The sequence below is a fragment of the Penaeus chinensis genome, chromosome 36 (assembly GCF_019202785.1).
Source record: "Penaeus chinensis breed Huanghai No. 1 chromosome 36, ASM1920278v2, whole genome shotgun sequence".
Classification (NCBI taxonomy): Eukaryota; Metazoa; Arthropoda; class Malacostraca; order Decapoda; family Penaeidae; genus Penaeus; species Penaeus chinensis.
In genome coordinates, this window is record NC_061854.1 from 4,264,811 (window position 1) to 4,277,310 (window position 12,500).

Consider the following 12,500-nt stretch of genomic DNA (forward strand, 5'->3'; position numbering starts at 1 on the left):
GTGTGTGTGTTAGGATGAGAGAGAGAGGAAGGGAGAGGGAGAGGGAGAGGGAGTACGAGTAGCGGTCCTTCCTCTAATAGAAACTGAAATATGTGACCTCGCAAACAAAACGGCATATTATTCTTTTCACTATATAAATGTAGGAATTTAGTCGTTTGTTTTCATTTTATTTTGATTATATTTCACAGAGGGAGAGCGAGAGAGAGAGAGAGAGAGAGAGAGCGAGAGAGCGAGAGAGCGAGAGAGCGAGAGAGCGAGAGAGAGAGAGAGAGAATGAGAGAGCGAGAGAGCGAGAGAAAAAAAAAATCTAGAACGAGAACGAGAGAACGAAAGAGCGAGAACGAGAGAGAGAGAGCGAGAGAGAAGGCAAAAGAGAGCAAGACTCGAGAGAAAGAGGGAAACGGAAAGCCCTACTACACCTGGTTTTCCTCGGGTGTAATGAACGCCAACATGCGGTTCCTACATCCGAGGTCCGAGGGCGTCGTAAACCGAATCTTAAAAGATATTATCTGTCTTTCCAGGTATGTTCCAGAACCCCTGATCTACCTCTCCTACACGCCGCCGTCCCCCCCCCCCCCCCTCCTCCTCCTCCTCCTTTTCCTGTCGAACGAGCACCGCCACGTCAAGTTCGTAAGTAAAATCGAACAAAAAAAAAAAAAAGGCTTGTTGTTTGTCGTGTTCTTGTCCGTTTTCTGTGCTGTCTTTTTTTTTCGTCGACGTGTTAAGAGGTTGGATGAAGTTGATACAGGAAGGTGTGATGTTGATGAGGATGTTAGAATTTGTACCGCACTTCGCTATTGTCGATTTTTGCGGTTTCTTTCTTCTTATTGTTGTTATTATTATTATTGTTGTTGTTGTTGTTATTATTGTTATTGTTATCATTATTATTCGTCTTCTTATACAGGTTAGGAAAACCATGACTTTATTTTGAAAATTCTCTCTCTCTCTCTCTCTCTCTCTCTCTCTCTCTCTCTCTCTCTCTCTCTCTCTCTCTCTCTCTCTCTCTCTCTCTCTCTCTCTCTCTCTCTCTCCCCTCCCCCCTCCCTCAATCCTTCTCCCTCCCCCTCCCCCCTTCCCCCTTCCCCCCTCCGCCGCCTCTCTCTCGCGAGTGACGGACGTGGAGAGAGGCCAGAGTGATCTTTCGAAGTTCCCCATTTTGTGTGCTTAACCTGCAATTTCAACCGTCAGAGGCTGTTGTTTTTTCCGGGGGTTATGTTAATTTTACGTATCCTGGTATGGCCAGGCTGATGAATATATTTATATGTAGAGCAGGGCTTCGTTGAATAGGCATGAATTAGAGCGCAGGCCATTTCAGATGCGGCCTTGGCGGCGGTTGGTGAAACTTTTCAAGTCCGTCGCGGGTGTGTATAGTTTTTTTTTTTTTTTTTTTTTTTTCTGTGTGTGTGTGTGTGTGTGTGTGTGTGTGCGCGTGTGCGTGTGTTTTCATGAATGAAAGTGTTCGGACAGTCGTTGATGTGAAGTTCGTGGGTCGAATTGCCGTAAACTCTCAAATTGGTGGAGATAAATTGGTGTCGGAAGTGCTGGGGGAGGGGGGGGGAGAAGGGGAGAGAGAGAGAGAGAGAGAGAGAGAGAGAGAGAGAGAGAGAGAGAGAGAGAGAGAGAGAGAGAGAGAGAGAGAGAGAGAGAGAGAGAGAGGGGGGGGGGGGGAGGAAAGACAGAGAGACAGAGACGGAGGAAAAGAGAGAAAAAGAAAAAAAGAAAGAGAAAGAGAGAGAGAAAAATAAACCGAGCCTTTGAGCGAGTCCATTGATGCTCGCGAGACCTTAAATGGCCGTAATTCAGAGAGTGCCGGGGCCATAATTTTGCATGACCGCGTACTTTTATTGCATGCTTCCGGCGCACGGGTTTTTCGCGAAGATGTGGTTCGCGAAGAGCTTATTCGCACGAAGTCCTGGAGGAGGTGGAGGGAGGGAGGGTGGTGCGGGAGGGAGGGAGGGAGACGGTAGAGGTGGAGGAGGAAGAAGAGGAGGGGGAGGGGGAGGAAGAAGAAAAATAAGAGGAAGAAGAGGAAGAGGAGGAAGAAGGAGAGGAAGAGGAGGAGGAAGAAGAGGAAGAGGAGAAGGAAGAAAAAGAAAAGGGGGAGGAGAAGGAGGAGGAGGAGAAGGAGGAAGCAGAACAAAATATATAATGAGAAAAAAATAAACAGTAATAAGAGGAAGAGACACCTCGTTTACCCCGTGGCGCTCGGAGGTCGAAGCGTTTTGAAGACAAAAGACGTAATATAAGCGTGTTTGTGTGTATGGGAAGGTCAGCCACAGGGAGTTCGCGTAACGAGTAGTGTGTTTCGTATGTAATTTATAGCTCCCGGATGTTTTATGGCCTTGTTGTTATCGTTATTATTTATTTGTTGTTGTTCCGCTTGTGGTCTTAGTCCATAATTTCGTCTGGAATTGTATCAGTCATTGTCGTTGTTGGGTTTGTCAGCGAGTACGGAACGTAGAGAAAGAGTTGTTGACGGAAAAAAAGGAAAGATAAATAAAATATAAAGAAAATTTAGAAGAAGAAAAAATTTAACATTAAAATAATACATTTTTAAAAATCTGTTCCGGTCGAGATTATAGCGGATTTATATAGCAGCATTACCATAGGCCGCACCTCGCGCAGTGTTGCTAAAAGCACGGCGTCGATGAATACGGGGCGGCTCATTTCGCATGCCACGGGTCGGGGGCATCCGGCTTTATTCATGGCCGCTGATTGGCATCCACGCTGTTAACACCCGATGCAAAACGGGTATGTTTATTATCCTTTTTTTTCTCTCTCTCTCTTTTGCCGTTTGTTTTACAGGGGTTTTGTTTTATTTATTTATTTATTAGTTTTCTAGACATTTTTTTTTTTTTGTTGTTCATGCGAGAATATATTTGTTTATTTTGTTTATGTATTTTTATTTTTTTTTTCACCGTTAGTCTTGGGATTGTCTGTTCGCATGCACAAGTTCTCGTGCGTGCCTGTGGCGACGGCGGCGCCCGGGTGGTCCTCGAGAGAGCGGAGAAGGAATGGCCTGGCTTATCGTTTCCTGATTCGGCGAGCGAGCGAACGAGCGGGAAGGGGGGAGGGAGAGAGGGAGGGAGGGGGGGAGGAGGGAAAGAGGGGGGAGAGGGGGGGAGGGAGGGAGAGAGGGGGGGAGGGAGGGAGAGAGGGGGGAAGAGGGGGGAGGGAGGGAGAGAGGGGGGAAGAGGGGGGGAGGGAGGGGGAGGGGAGAAGGAGGGGGAGAGAGCGATCATGTGTGGGCCCCCTTATCGTCCGAGGCCCGTGATGACCGTCATGCGACTGCGGAATTTTAATCGGGATATCAGAGCGCGACCACCATGCACGCCGCACCCGGGAGAGATAAATAATCAGGTGTGGTATCCCACGGGTGGCACAGAACTTCGCGCCGCCACGTTGCCCGTATCTGCCGCGCAATCATGGCGGCCGCGGCCATATTGGGACTGGGCCGATGGTTCCTTCTGATGGCGAAGGCTGGCGGGGATGCATTATTTATATTTATTACTTTACGATAAAGGATAAAAGCCTGGGTTTCTTTGTGCGCTCTCGAGAGGCATTCCTTCTTGCGATGTCTTCTTGACCTCGCGAGACGGCGGTATGATGCAGCTGCGCTTGGCTGGGATGTTTGTGTTTATTTGTTGTTTTTTTGTGCTTTGTTTGTTCTTTGTTTTATGTTCTCCCCGGTCGTTGGGTTTGATATCTTGGGGCAGATTGGTTACAGCTGATGTAGGGGTGGGGGCGTGGGGGCGTGGGGGGGAGGGGAGGGGAAGGGATTAGCTTGGTTGCAGTCAGTTCTTTTGTTGTTATTGTTGTTGTTGTTGTTATTTTTTTTGTTTTTTTGTCCGTGTTATCTGAGTATTGTTTAATCTTTCTTTTTCACCGCCAAGATATTTCTAAGTAGAGTTAGTGGGTACGTCGAAGAAATTCCGTGCGAGTCGAAATTAATTGTAGGATGAAAAAGGGGGTGGAGACGCACGCACACACTCGCTCACTCACTCACTCACTCACTCACTCAATCGCTCACTCACTCGCTCACTCACTCACTCACTCACTCACTCACTCACTCACTCACTCACTCACTCACTCACTCGCTCACTCACTCGCTCACTCGCTCACTCACTCGCTCACTCACTCGCTCACTCACTCACTCACTCACGCGCTCACTCACTCGCTCACTCACTCGCTCACTCGCTCACTCACTCACTCACCCACTCACTCACTCACTCACTCACTCACTCACTCACTCACTCACTCACTCACTCACTCACTCGCTCGCTCACTCACTTACACACACGCACGCACACACACGCACGCACGCACGCACGCACACACGCACGCACGCACACAGAAGCAGGGTAGGCAAGCACTGAGGGAAAGACAGAGAAAAGCGCGGTTTAGAGGGGAGAGACGAAGGTGAGTGATGTTCTGTATTAAAGGACAGAGGGGAAAAGGTAGCTACCATCGAGGCTGGGAAGGGAATTGATAGTCCGTCCAGGGGGACACGAGCACCCTGGATCTGCCGTCTGCAAAGTGTCTTTATTTGAAACTATTTGCCCGGATTTTGTTCCTTGGTGATTCTTTTCTTTCCCCTCGGTGTGTCTGTCTCTTTTTCTTTTATTTCGTTCTCTCGTTCTTTTTTTCTCGTTTTCTCTCTGTTTTTCTCGTTTTCTCTGTTTTTCTCGTTATCTCTCTTTTTCTCGTTTTCTCCCTCTTTTTCTCGTTTTATCTCTTTTTCTCGTTTTCTCTCTTTTTCTCGTTTTCTCTCTTTTCTCGTCTCTCTCTCTCTCTCTCTCTCTCTCTCTCTCTCTCTCTCTCTCTCTCTCTCTCTCTCTCTCTCTCTCTCTCTCTCTCTCTCTCTCTCTCACTCTCTCTCACTCTCTCTCTCTCTCTCTCTCTCTCTCTCTCTCTCTCTCTCTCTCTCTCTCTCTCTCTCTCTCTCTCTCTCTCTTTCTCTCTCTTTCTCTCTCTTTCTCTCTCTTTCTCTCGCTCGCTCTCTCTCTCTCTCTCTCTCTCTCTCTCTCTCTCTCTCTCTTTCTCTCTTTCTCTCTCTTTCTCTCTCTCGCTCGCTCGCTCGCTCTCGCTATCTCTCGCTCTTGCCCTCTTGCTCTCTTGCTTTCATTCTTTCCCTCCTTCTCTCTCTCTCTCTCCTCCTACCTCCACTTGTTTATCTCCTCGAACTCGTCTTCTCTCATTCACAATTCCCCCACCCCCTCCCCTTCTATCCCCAACCTACCCCACCTTCCTCCCCAACCCTTACCCCCTTCCTCCCCTCCCCCCTCCTCTTTGGCCTACCCTCTTTCCCCCTTCCCCCCTCCCCTTTTCCCTCTCCTTTCCCCCTCAGCCTGTCCCCTTCCTCCCTTCCCCCTTCCTCCCCCCCTTCCTTCCCCCCTTCCCAAGCACCCCGTCCCCCCCTACCCCTCCTTCCCAAGCACCCCGTCCTCCCCACCCCCGCCCCGCCCCGCACTGCCCAGGCATGAACCGTATACGGCGAAGTCTTGCTTGGGGCGGGGCAGGTGGTGGGCGGTGAATGGCTGCAGGAAGGTGGGTGGTGGTTCAGGTTGGGTGGTTACGGAATGGGCGGCGGCGGCGGCGGGTGGGTGGGTGGGTTGGGTTGGTTTGTAGGTGGGCGGGTGGGTGGGTGGGTTGGTTGGTTGGTTGGTTGGTTGGTTGGTTGGTTGGTTGGTTGGTTGGTTGGTTGGTTGGTTGGTTGGTTGGTTTGGTTTGTAGGTGGGCGGGTTTGTGGTAATGGTTGTTGGTGGTAGTGGCGGGTGGGTCGTGGTTTGTTGTTGTAGTGGTTTTCTTGTTTTCTCGAGATGTGATTTTTTTTTCATGTTGTAATAACGGGGCTTCTTTTTCTTCGTTTATTTTTTTTTCTGTGTCTGTCCCTCGTTCTCTTTTGTATGTCTCTTGTCTCTCTCTCTTCTCTCTCTTCTCTCTCTTCCCTCTCTTCTCTCTCTCTCTCTCTCTCTCTCTCTCTCTCTCTCTCTCTCTCTCTCTCTCTCTCTCTCTCTCTCTCCCCCTCTCTCCTCCCTTCCTCCCTTCCTCCCCCTCTCCCCCTCCCTCCCTCCCTCCCTCCCTCTCATTCTTTTTCTCCCACTCTCACTCCTTTTGGTCTCGTCTTGTGAATCCTTGAAGGTACATTTTCTTCCCCATTTGGTTTTAAAAAGAACAAGTCGTAAAGTCACTTAACCGTTTTACCCTTTTTTTCTTCTTCTTCCCTTTTCTTACTTCTTTCTACCTCTTCCCCCCCCCCCCCTCCCATCGTTGCAAAAAGAGGGTGTGATATGTGGTCGGGATAACTGGCCGTGTAATGAGTGGGTGCCTCGTCGGGTGGGTGGCGGGCAGTTTGACTCCGAATTATAGTCCGTAATTGACGACGGTTACGGCTGGAGATAGATCGCGCGGGTGATACGTCGGTGCGGATGCGCGGGATGGTCGGCAGGAGGCTGCGGATGGGCATGGTGTGGATTTGGGTAGGTTTGGATGGGTAGGTTCGGCAGGAGGCACGGACGAGCTTGTGCCGATGGGCTTGAGGAGTGACTTCGGAGGTGAAGGACAGGAGTTTAGGGAGACTGCGGACTGTGGAGAGGCTACATGCGGACATAGACAACGTAGCGGAAGGATATGTTAACTCTCTGGGAGGCTACGGACAGGATTGTAGGCAAAGGGGAGACTACGAAAGGTGCTACAGACTTCGGGAGGGCTGCGAACGTGGCTACAGACTACGAGGAAATTGCAGACTAGGGGGGAACTCTTAAGAAAAGGGACTACGAACTACGAGAAAATTGCGGACGGAGCTGCAAACAAGGGAAGGTCAACGGAGACGGGGCAGAAGACTACGGGGGAGCTACCAGGCTGGTAGGCTACATACTACGACGAGGCTACTAGACGGGCAGGCTACAGGCTGAGGGGGAAGGAGGCAGAGAGAGAGAGAGAGAGAGAGAGAGAGAGAGAGAGAGAGAGAGAGAGAGAGAGAGAGAGAGAGAGAGAGAGAGAGAGAGAGAGAGAGAGAGAGAGGGGGCAGGCAGGCAGGTCACCCCCAGCGTGCCTTAGACCAGGACTTAGAGAACGCTCGTGGCCGGGGGTGAGGTGAGTCACTGTTGTTGTCTGGTTCCTGGAAGGTGATGGGGGTCTGGTACCTAGAGGGGGGTGGGGGGAGGTGATGTGGGGGGTCTGGTACCTAGAGAGGGGGGGGGGAGGTGATGTGGGGGGTCTGGTTGCTTAGAGGGGGGTGGAGGGATAGTAGTTGTAGAAAGGGCGAGGAAGTAGTAGATAGGTGTCTCAGGGTCTGAAGGAGAGGAGAGTGGTCGTCGGGAAAGAAAGGCGTCTGTTATGAAAGAAACCTGGGATATGTTGATTAAATGATATAGAATAATAATAGTAATAGTGATAGGGAAAATAAAGATGATAAGGATGATAGGGGTATGGACTGAATATCCTGTTTTGAGAAGGAGAATAAGATCATAGAAAACGATTCTGAATTGGGATGCATCAGGTCTCAGGTAATAAAAACTATATATAATAATCTAACTCGGGAGGTAGAATGTCTTCGGAGCGAGGTAGGGGGTCGCGAGTTGGCGGGAGTCCGGGTTTTTGCTAAGTTATTATTCTCTCTCTCTCTCTCTCTCTCTCTCTCTCTCTCTCTCTCTCTCTCTCTCTCTCTCTCTCTCTCTCTCTCTCTCTCTCTCTCTTCTCTCTCGCTCTCTCTCCCTCTCCCTCTCTCTCCCTCTCTCTCGCTCTCTCTCCTCTCTCTTCCTCTCCCTCTCCCTCTCCCTCCCTCTCCCTCTCCCTCCCTCTCCCTCTCTCGGCGTGTTTCAATGTTGCTAATGCAATGATGCTTCATTAACTGATGTGAGAACATTCCTTCTTTTATTGCGTTTGAACATTTTTATTGCGGTTGTATCCCTATAATTTCAGAGCAGGCTAGTGCCATATTATTTTAAGTCGCACGCCTCATTATATTTTAGGATCGAAGTTTTGAACTTGTAAATTTAACTCCTAAATTGGACTTATGGCACCATCAATGTTGCTTTCCTTAGAGGCGATTCGCCCTTGCAAGAATAGGGGAGTTTCGACCAAAGCAAAAGGGCCAGAGGGTCAGACGGATTACCCTTACAAAGTTGGCCTTTTAAAGTACCGTAAAGCCATAATTAATGACACTCCGGGTACGGCGGTTGGATAGTTTACTGGGGCGTAATTAGGTTGTTTGAGAGTTGACGATCGTTTCCTGGTTGGGAGTTAGAGCCATTTTCGATTTGTGTCGCCGCTCTTTTTTTTTTTTTTTTTTTTTTTTTACCTCTGGCTCCTTCCCGGGAAAGAGTGGGGCACGCGGATCGATCCTAAATTGGGCGCTCTCTCCTTCCCCTTCTCTACCCCCCCCCTCTCTCTCCTTATAAAAGCCGTAATTGGAGAAAGTCTTTCGCTATATTTTTCCATCAAGTCAAGCGCGACACAACGAGCGCAAATAAAAGCATGTGTATGGTGCCATAAAGCTTTGGTCGTGTCCCGTTGACGACCGGCCCGGGCGGAGCTCGACGACCAGAAAATGGCCTAACGACGCCCCTACCTCCCTCCCTCACTCGCTCGACCGTCCTTTTCTCCGTCCCTCCCTCCCTCCACCATCCTTTTCCCCCTTCCTCCCTCGCACCATTTTTTCTCCCCTTTCTTCCCTCCCTCCCTCCCTCTACCATCCTTTTCCCCCTTCCTCCCTCGCACCAATTTTTTTTCTCCTGCCTTCCATCATTCTTCCCTCCCTCCCTCCACCATTCTTCCTTCCTTTTCTCCCGTCATTATCTTTTTCTCCTTTCCCTCCCACCATTTTTCCCTCCCTCCCTCCCTCTCTCCCTTCCCCCCTTCCTCCCTTCCTTTCCCCCTCCCTTCCCCAATTCCTTCCCCCCTCCCTTTCCCCCTCCATCCCATCCCCGCCTTGATTTATACACGGGCGTAATTGGTCCCCGCACTCCACCGCCACGTGCATGATCGGCGACGCTCATTGACGGGCGCTTAACGAGAGGTGGAGCAAGTTTTTGGCCCTTGATTGCAAGTCGCATTCGAATGGCTTGCTTTGTGAAGGCAGGCTCGAGTCTTACCGCTTCCCGGCTTCGGTCTCGGCTTTATCCGTTCGGACGCGTGGTCGGCCTAGTTTATGGGCGTATATTATGCATGCTTTAATGTGCTTTGTGCCGTATTTCAGTTTTGTGTGGCTTGTGACATGATCATCCGAAGCCGAGAGACTCCGCCTTGCCCACTTTCCCAGACGCGACTGCCTTAACTCTATGCTAATTAGTCAGATTGTCCCCATAAAAGCGCGACCGAGAAGGACACGCCCTCGTCTCGTCAGATTATTTGATAAATTCCATCTCGAAAATGACTACAGCGTGTGTGTGTGTCTGTGTTTGTGTGTGTGTGAGACGCTCGCGGGAGAGATTTATGAATGGGAGTTGTAATTCAGAGCGTAGCGGAGGAGTCGTAAGAATGAGCGTCGGTGCCCGTGGATGGACGGAGATTTACGCTTGGCCTCGAGTTATGGTGATGGTTGTCACTTGCGAGCTTTATTGTTCGATGGGAATGGCTGAGGGAATTTGGCTGCGTGGTGAGGATTCTGTCGCGTTCTGTGGCAGCGGGAGACTTGAGTTAGCGTAGGGTTGTTGCAAGCCTTAAAAGGGGAATCAGACATGGCGGCGGGAACCACGTGTAACTTAGCTGGCAGCACATCGCAGGGACGAGACACTATCGGCGGGCGTGGTTCCAAAGTGACAGTGGAAGGGGAGAGATCCACGCGATGGCTCCGGAAAGTGACATATAAGGCACTTAAGTGACCGTGCAACGTTGCAGCGGTGCGGTAGGGGGGGAGGACCACTCGTCTGGCCGGTCCGACGACGGCGCGGCGATGAGCAAAGAGGAAGCCGCTGCCGGCGCTGTGGCCTCTGGAAGAAGCTGTGTGAAGCAAGCAACTTCGCCTCGCCTCGCCGCCAGGACAGAAGAACCTTGGCGTAAAATTGGCAAAACCCGGTGTGCAACCTGCGCAAAAAGCGGGCCCGTTGCACAGCGGTCGGAAGGGAGAAGTTGAGAGGAGGGGGGGGGGGGGGGTGAGGAAAGAGAGAGGGTAAAGGGTAGAGCGAGAGGAAACAAAAGCTCAGATCGCAACCTCCTTTGGCCACCCACCTACACCCCAACACTCCACCCCACTCCCTCCACCCCCACATCCCGCCCACTCCCTCCACACCCACCTCCACCCGCTCCACCTCCACCTACTCCACCTCCGCCCCAACCCAAAATACCCGTCCTAATATGCAGCTCAGCATGCAATGTAGACGTGTTCCTAGCCCTCCAATGAAATGATATATGGCCACGACCCCCGCTCGCGCCGCAACCACCGATCTCGGACGGCCATATCGGGCAGCGGCGAGGCGAGCTCTTTGAGTGTGAGGAGCGGCGCCCGAGGGTGGTTGGGGCGGCGGGGGTGGGGGGGGGGAAGGGAGGGGAGGTGGGGGGAAAGGGGACAGGGTGGGGAGTTAGGGAGAAGCGTCGAGGGAGTTAGGGGGAAAGGGGGGAAGGTGGGGGAGTTAGGGAGAAGCGTCGGGGGGAGGTGGGGGAGTAGGCAGGGTATGGGTGGAGGGGCAGGAGGCGTTGGGGGAGGAGAGGGAACGAGAAGAAGGTGGGGGAGTTGGAGAGAAGCGTCGGGGGGAGGCGGGGGGAATAGGCAAGGGAGGTGGAAGGGGCGTGGGGCGTCGGAGGAGGTTGGGGAGGTGAGGGGGAAGGGGCGTGGGGCGTCGGGGAAGGTCTTTTACGAGTCGTGGTGGGTGGTGGCGCTGGTGGGGGTGGGCAAAGAGCTGTGAGTGGGGTGGGGGGGATGGGTTAGGTGTAGTAAGCTGTGGGCGCTGAAAAGTTCTGCAAGGCATAGTCGGTGGTGGGTTGGTGGGTGGGCGTGCAGGTCATAGATAAGGCCATAGACTGGAGAGGCGGTTGAATGGGCGTGAAATTCACTATTAGATTAAAGACAAAAGAAATATCATCATCACAGTCGCATGTTTTTTTAGCGACGATGGCACAGGTGATGGAAGGAGAGATGGCAGGTGGCGGCACTCCTTTGATGGAAAGTCGCTCTTAAGTGGTTGTGGTCATGGTCGGGGGAAGGGGTGGGGGGGGAGGGGAAGGGTGGGGGAGGGGGTGGGGAGGGGGAGGGGGTGGGGAGGGGGAGGGGGGAATGGAAAGGGGTGGGGGGAGGGGGAGGGGAAAGGGGTGGGGAGGGGGGATGGAAAGGGGTGGGGGGAGGGGAGGGGAAAGGGGTGGTGGGGGGAGGGATAGAGGAAAGGGGTGGGGGAGAGGAGAGGGGAAGGGGGAGGGGAGGGGAAAGGGGTGGGGGGGAATGAGAGGGGTCAAGCGTGGACAAGAGAAGGGAATTCTGATAAACGTACACATGTGCACTCACGAAGCCGGAAACGGATCGGTCATTTTCCCACTCTTTGTGTGGCACTCCATTGGCGTTCGGAGTTTCGGACGACAATAAAGGACTCGTTGGGGGATAGTTCGGTGGGTCGGGTCGGGAATCGGCGGGTCAGGGAATCGCCTAGTCGGGAATCGAGGGGTCAAGGAATCAGCGGTCTGGAATTGGTGGGAATCCGGGAATCGAGGGTCAAGGAATCAGCGGTCTGGAATTGGTGGGAATCCGGGAATCGAGGGTCAAGGAATCAGCGGTCTGGAATTGGTGGGAATCCGGGAATCGAGGGTCAAGGAATCAGCAGTCTGGAATTGGTGGGAATCCGGGAATCGAGGGTCAAGGAATCAGCGATCTGGAATTGGTGGGAATCCGGGAATCGAGGGTCAAGGAATCAGCGATCTGGAATTGGTGGGAATCCGGGAATCGAGGGTCAAGGAATCAGCGATCTGGAATTGGTGGGAATCCGGGAATCGAGGGTCAAGGAATCGAAGGGTCAAGCGATCAACAAGTCGGGAATCGGTGGGTCGGGAGGGGGGGGGGGGGATCGGGAATCATGGCCTCGGGAATGCAATCAGAACGCGAGGAGGAAACATAGTCCTCACGTCCTGTCATCCCAGGAATTTAGAAGGCGAGCTCATGTCCGAGGCCGGGCGCGTCCCTGCCTCGTCCCTGCCTCGTCCCGGCCCGTTAATTACCATATCATCTTGATAACGTGCGGCGTAAACGAGATGGCGGCCTCTTGCCTCCTCCTCGTCTCTGTTTGTTCTTCCGCGGGCAGTCTAGAAAGGGGGCTAGTGTTTCTTTGTATTTTTTTGTGTTTTTTTGTTTGGTTTTCTTTTTCATCTCTCTCTCTTTTCCTTAGTCTCTCTCTCTCTCTGTCTCTCTCTCTCTCTCTCTCTCTCTCTCTCTCTCTCTCTCTCTCTCTCTCTCTCTCTCTCTCTCTCTCTCTCTCTCTGTCTCTCTCTTTTCTCCTTCCTCTTTTCCACCTTGTCTTGCCATACCCCTTTTCTTTTCTTCCATTCCCCCGTTCCCCACTCCTTCCACCTATCCTATC